Below are 6,145 nucleotides of genomic sequence, written 5' to 3' on the forward strand. Positions count from 1 at the left end.
CCCCAGACCCTTGCTCCTGTGTGGGCTCCTCTCCACGGGCTGCAGCGTGGAGGTCTGCTCCATGTGGGACCCATGGGCTGCAGGGGGACAGCCTGCTCCACCAGGGGCCTCTCCACAGGCCGCAGGGGATCTGCTGCTGTGTGCCTGGAGCACCTCCTGCGCTCCCGCTGCACTCACCTGGGGGGCTGCAGGGCTGAGTCTCACTCCTCTCTTCCCGCTGCTGCTGTGCAGTGGGTCTTCCCTTCCCTTCCCTTCCCTTCCCTTCCCTTCCCTTCCCTTCCCTTCCCTTCCCTTCCCTTCCCTTCCCTTCCCTTCCCTTCCCTTCCCTTCCCTTCCCTTCCCTTCCCTTCCCTTCCCTTCCCTTCCCTTCCCTTCCCTTCCCTTCCCTTCCCTTCCCTTCCCTTCCCTTCCCTTCCCTTCCCTTCCCTTCCCTTCCCTTCCCTTCCCTTCCCTTCCCTTCCCTTCCCTTCCCTTCCCTTCTCCTTCCCATCCCATTCCATGTCAAATTGCACTTGACCTAGGCAAAAATGAGTATGGGGAAAAATCAGAACAGGTGTAATTAGGGAAAAATATGAACCAGAATGAGATATTATCTGTAATCTGGGTGATAAAGAGAATTTATCTGTAAAATATTATCTGGGTAATAAAGAGATATTGAAATATATTGTTGGAAGGAGAGGGATAACTGACCGAAGACCAATTTCTTTGCTCTCTACAACTCCATTAAAGGAAGTTGTGAGGAGCTGGGGTTCAGCCTCTTCTCACAGGTGACTGTGGCCTCTAGTTGAGCCAGGGGAGGTTCAGGTTGGAAATTAGGAGAACTTTCTTCTCAGAATGAGTGGTCAGGCATTGGAATGGGTTGCCCAGAGAGGTGGTGGCATCACCATCCCTGGGGTGTTCAGGGAAAGGTTGGGTGTGGTGCTTAGGGACATGGTTTAGTGGGTGACATTGGTGGTTGGGGGATGGTTGGACAAGGTGATCTTGGATGTCTTTTCAACCTTAATGGTTCTATGATTATTCCTCCTCCTCCCTTCCCCCCTTTTTTTAACTTCTTCCTTAAAGAATACTGTCATGACCAGCAAGGATGGTGAATCTTCTGAGGGAAAATAAGAAGTGCAAGATTCTAAAATACTTAGTCTTCTTCAATCAAACTTTACATTCAAAAACTCGCAATGCCTGAATTTCAGTGATAATGACAATTTTCAAGAAAGAAAGAAAGAAAGAAAGAAAGAAAGAAAGAAAGAAAGAAAGAAAGAAAGATAAAGTAGCAAGAGTCTAAAAGTTGTGACCTTGAAAAGGAGCCATTTGTGTTAACACTGTGGTTTCCATGAAACCTAGAAGATGGATTGTAGGTGGTACTAAACATCACACTTCTCTCCAGTTCTGCCTTGTGTTCCCCAGTTTGGAGCAGGTGAATATATTGCTAGTTTTGTGCTCCAAAAAGCATGTTGTAGGAATGAAAATAAGCATGAGTAAACCAACCTTTCTAAACAGCTTCTCCAAGAAGTCAGAAGTCCTTCTTCACACAGGAGTTTCTCTTATACCCAAGATTTTATGAATTGATGGCTGTATATTGCATTTTCACTACATGCAGGATGGAGCTTCCTGAATGCTAAATCAGCTGTCCAGTGCACACAAAGTGGGTTAAACACATTTATCAGTGGGCCTTCCACTTGCAGAACAGTGGGAGCCCATCCCACAAACTGTCCTGGATGTCTGACTTTTCTTTTTCATTATTATATATAATGGAATTGCTCAATTTTATGAGGAAAGCTAGAAGATTCTGAGAATATTATTCAAGAACTTTTATTAAATTGAAATGCGAACATCATTGCAGAGAGATTTTACAATGACAAAATATAGAAAAGTCCACCAGAAAGCTACAGACTTCAGTAACAATATTGATCTTACAAGTGAAATTGCTAACAGATTTTATTAAAGCCAGCAGTTTCAATATTAAGAACTTAAAAAATACATACCTTTAAAGCATTTTCCTTCAAATACACTTAGAAACAATGAAGAATTCCTGAGCAACTATTTTTGTACCAGTACGCTCCAACCAATGTACATATTAATATGAAATCTACTTTCTATAATTTCTTAAATTTTAGAAATTTACAAAACATTTGGATCTGGTTCATAGAATAATTGTGCTTCAAGTCATTCTGTTGCTAAAGTAATGACACTACAATAACTTGGATGTTCCAGATTGCATACAAATTCTGAAAATGTAATGGAAATGCCTAGCTTTTATTGCAAGGCTAGCAATGAATTGGTTTATGCAAATGGAAAAAAAATGCTTTAAATATGGATGGTCTCTTTCTTGATTGGGAATTATCTTGTTTGTTGTGCATACTATTCAGAACGTGCAATTCAAATTATAAATAAGTTTCTTTGAGAGATCTGCTGGCATTATCAAAGGCAAGGAAATTCTAGAGACTCTCTCCTGTGTTTAACAGCCTGCCAGAAATTTGAACAAATACAAATTATTAGTGGCTTTTTAGTTCTTTTTTTTTTTTTTTTTTTTCTTCCCTTGGCAGTACTTTTTCAGAGCAGCATCCCCAGTATTTCTGTTATACACAGACTAAAAAAATAAAATATGTGGAGCACAATATAAAGATTTGAGAAGGTCAAATGTTGCTGAGTATCTATGAGCAATATAAATGAATATAGCATATGTGAAACTGATGGTTGTGTTATTCCAGATGAAGAATGGTATTTGATGTCAGAATAAAAAATTACTTTCTGAGATGAAAAATGAGCAACAGTATAGCAGCCCAGGAGGTCCCTTCTCAGTATATCTGAGCAGTAGTTTCCTCTTCTTTTTGGAATGAAGGACATGGGGATGAGAATTCAGAGTACTCTATCTACAGCATTATGAATATTAAAACGTGGTTTGACATCATTATACTTCCACCTGTATTCTATAGAAAAATCTGCATATTCTTAGACATGTATAGTTTTCTGTTCTACTCAAGGGATATTTTCTGCTACTGACATCTATAAAGATTTCCAGCATCCACTAAAAATTCTATTCAGTGCTATATCTATAAAACTGACCATTACAATCTTTGTAGGAAGTAAAGTAAAATCTGTACATTTTTATTGATGTCAAAATGAGGTGAATGTACTCAGCAGCTCACTAAAATAGAAGTGGTGTTGTCCAAAAATAAGATTGTCAAATAAAGTCCAAGACCAGCACCATCACAGAACAGAACAGAACAGAATGTTAACTCTTCTGAAAATAAAAGAGAAAGATGTGAAAAAAGACTTCCTTATTTCTAACTTCTCTGTGTACTGATGTCTTGAGTATAAATCCAGCTAAAAGACTATCAGCACTGCAAGACAGCTTGAATTACTTTTGATAGATGCAGTAGTTTCTCTTAAAAACTTAGCTTAAATGGGAGAAATGTATTTTAAGTCTGTATTGGAAATTCTAGAATTTATCACCAAGACATGGACTTTGTAATTAAGGAAAATGTCAACTGATATATTGTCATGCATTGTCATATCTGTTAATATTGTCACAGGTACGAACTATACAATGGCCAGAAATGTCAAGAGACCATTTACTACTATCCACAAAACATTGTCTCTTGGGGTTTCTAGGTCATTGCATTGCCTTTAATAAATAGAAGATAGAAAAATGCTTAAGAATGACAGATGTATGTGTGAGACAATGTAAAAGGATAAAAAAATCTCATTCATAAATCTGTCCGAAAAAAAATGAATTGAATGTAGCTTTTAAAAACCATGTGGTACGTGTGGTATTTTTGTTGATTTTTTCCTTAGGGCTGTAGGAAATGAACAGCAGATTAGATGAGGGGTCTAGCTGCTCAAGCATTGTTTGCCAGGGGCCAATATCAGATACTTGTAAGAAAATCCTGTAATTAATATAAATGGAATGAACTCTCATGTATAAGTATTTTTCAGCTTTTATCTAACAGCTGATCTGTAGTAGCCAATTTCAGCATCTTGACGACCGGTTAGTACTTAATAAGGCATTACATTTTTTGTGGACTATCTCAAGCAACTGTACGTATTCCCACTTTTGATATAAATATATATATATATATTTTTTTTTTTTTTTCTTAAAAACTCATTTATTACTCTACCATTTCTGATTTTTTCCTATCTACTCTTACATTTGATTCTTTTGCTTTCATTTTCTGTTCTCCCTCCTTTTTTTCTCAACCACGGTCAATATGCATGTTTGCCCACTCTGATTTCTCAACTACCTGTGCACCTTCCTGTAGGGTTCACTGTGACTGTGCTCCTCTTCCATTCTGCCACATGCAGTTTATCTTTAATCTCCTGCTTGACGTACACTGGAAAGATGAAAATAATTTTTCATTTATTTCAAAAGGGTTTTCAAGGCAGAGACAAAAGATTGTTCCAGCTCAGTGTAATTCAGTCCATCTGTCCACACCCATAGGCACTAGAGTCTGAAGGAAGTCAGTGACACTGTATGAGGGTTTGAGATAGTTGAGAATAGGGGTATTTCTCCATTTTCTCTGTGTATCTCCATTTTCACTCATTTAGGAGCAGCGTTTGAAGATTAACTTCTCAGAAGCAACTGAAAACAGGTCTTTCTAAGTAGTAAGTACTGATAAATGCTTAGTTCCCTCTGGTGAGATCCAAAATCAGACCACCTCTGAGAACTCAGCTCATTCAGTCCTAGCAAGCTGGGCACGCAGGCAGTAGCAAAAAGCAGAAAAGGGACTGATGCTTTAGGAAAATAGCAACTGCCAAGCTGGTCAGTATGGCTTTCCCTAAAAGATGGAAACTTCTTTGTTATTTTTTCACATAAAAACATATTTGGATACAAATGTCTAATATCCCATCCTAGTACTACTAGAGCAATACAAGTGATGATTCCATGACAAGCTGTTAGTTAAGAGAAACAATTTGAAAATTACAAATACATTTTTAGAAAAGAATCTGCATTTTGACACACAAAGTAAAATGCTTTTTTTCTGCCTTTTTAAAGGGAGCAAAAATAAACAACATCTGAGGTAGCGATTCTTTAAGAATATGGTGCCTGATCTCATGACGCTTTCATTTCATTTGTCTTTATGGCTTTTAGAAGATGTCTAATATTCATTAACTGGCTTAGATGACTTTGGTTTCCTTGCACAACACTTTCAAATTGTTTACGGTTAATGAGAAATTATCAAACACATTTACAGGCTTGTATGTGAGCTGCACATATACAGTGCTCCATAGATCACAAATAAAATGGTTCTTACTCATTTTTAACATCTACTGTTACTACACTTTAAATACTTAAATGACATTTAAAGCAACTATAGATTTTCCAGCCATCTAAACATATACACATAAACAGATATACCACAGAGTTCACTGCTTTAACATAAACCACTTATCACTACATATTTGTGTTTCAGTTTGTTCCATAAACATGTACATCCTCTTATTAGTATTCTATAAGGTCTGTTTACTGCATTTTTTTTTAAATAATCCTTTGTAGTTACATAGTGTCATTAAGACCATTCTTCAAACCTGTATTTTATGTGAAAGTAAGTTTTGGCAGCACATGCCCCACCTCAGTAAATCATATTTCTTTAAGAGTCAGGAACATTATATTGAAATACTAAAAATATACATTAAATATGTCTTTGCTAAAGGAAAAAGTTTAATTAGAAAATTTAAAATAATGAGTTCTATTTCTAAAAACTGAAGAAAAACTGTACATAAAATAATTCTGAGTCCAAAGGAAAGGTATTTAATTGAAATATATATATATTAAATTTTATGAATTTATAAAATGAATTACTTCTGAAGAGCCTTTTAGGACTTTTATGTTACTAATAGGTAGTTCACGCTGTAAGAGACACATATATAGATCTAACTTTGAAAGCATCATTCAAACATAAATCCATGTGAGAAGTTTAACTAATGGTATGAGACCTAGCGAGACAATCCCTGTTCCTGGGGTAAATTATGTTACATACTTCATCACTGTATATCAAAAGAGGTGTCATGTGCTTGTTATCCCCACTGATGTATCATAACTTTACAAGAATCCACTGAGTACAATTGCTACAAAATCTCATCTATTTCCTACTTGAAAGCTAAGAGCTGTAATAAAAACTAAAGTTGCAAACAAGACAATGAAGTATTT

This window comes from Netta rufina, assembly GCF_964035555.1.
Source record: "Netta rufina genome assembly, chromosome: Z".
In the NCBI taxonomy this organism is placed as follows: domain Eukaryota; kingdom Metazoa; phylum Chordata; class Aves; order Anseriformes; family Anatidae; genus Netta; species Netta rufina.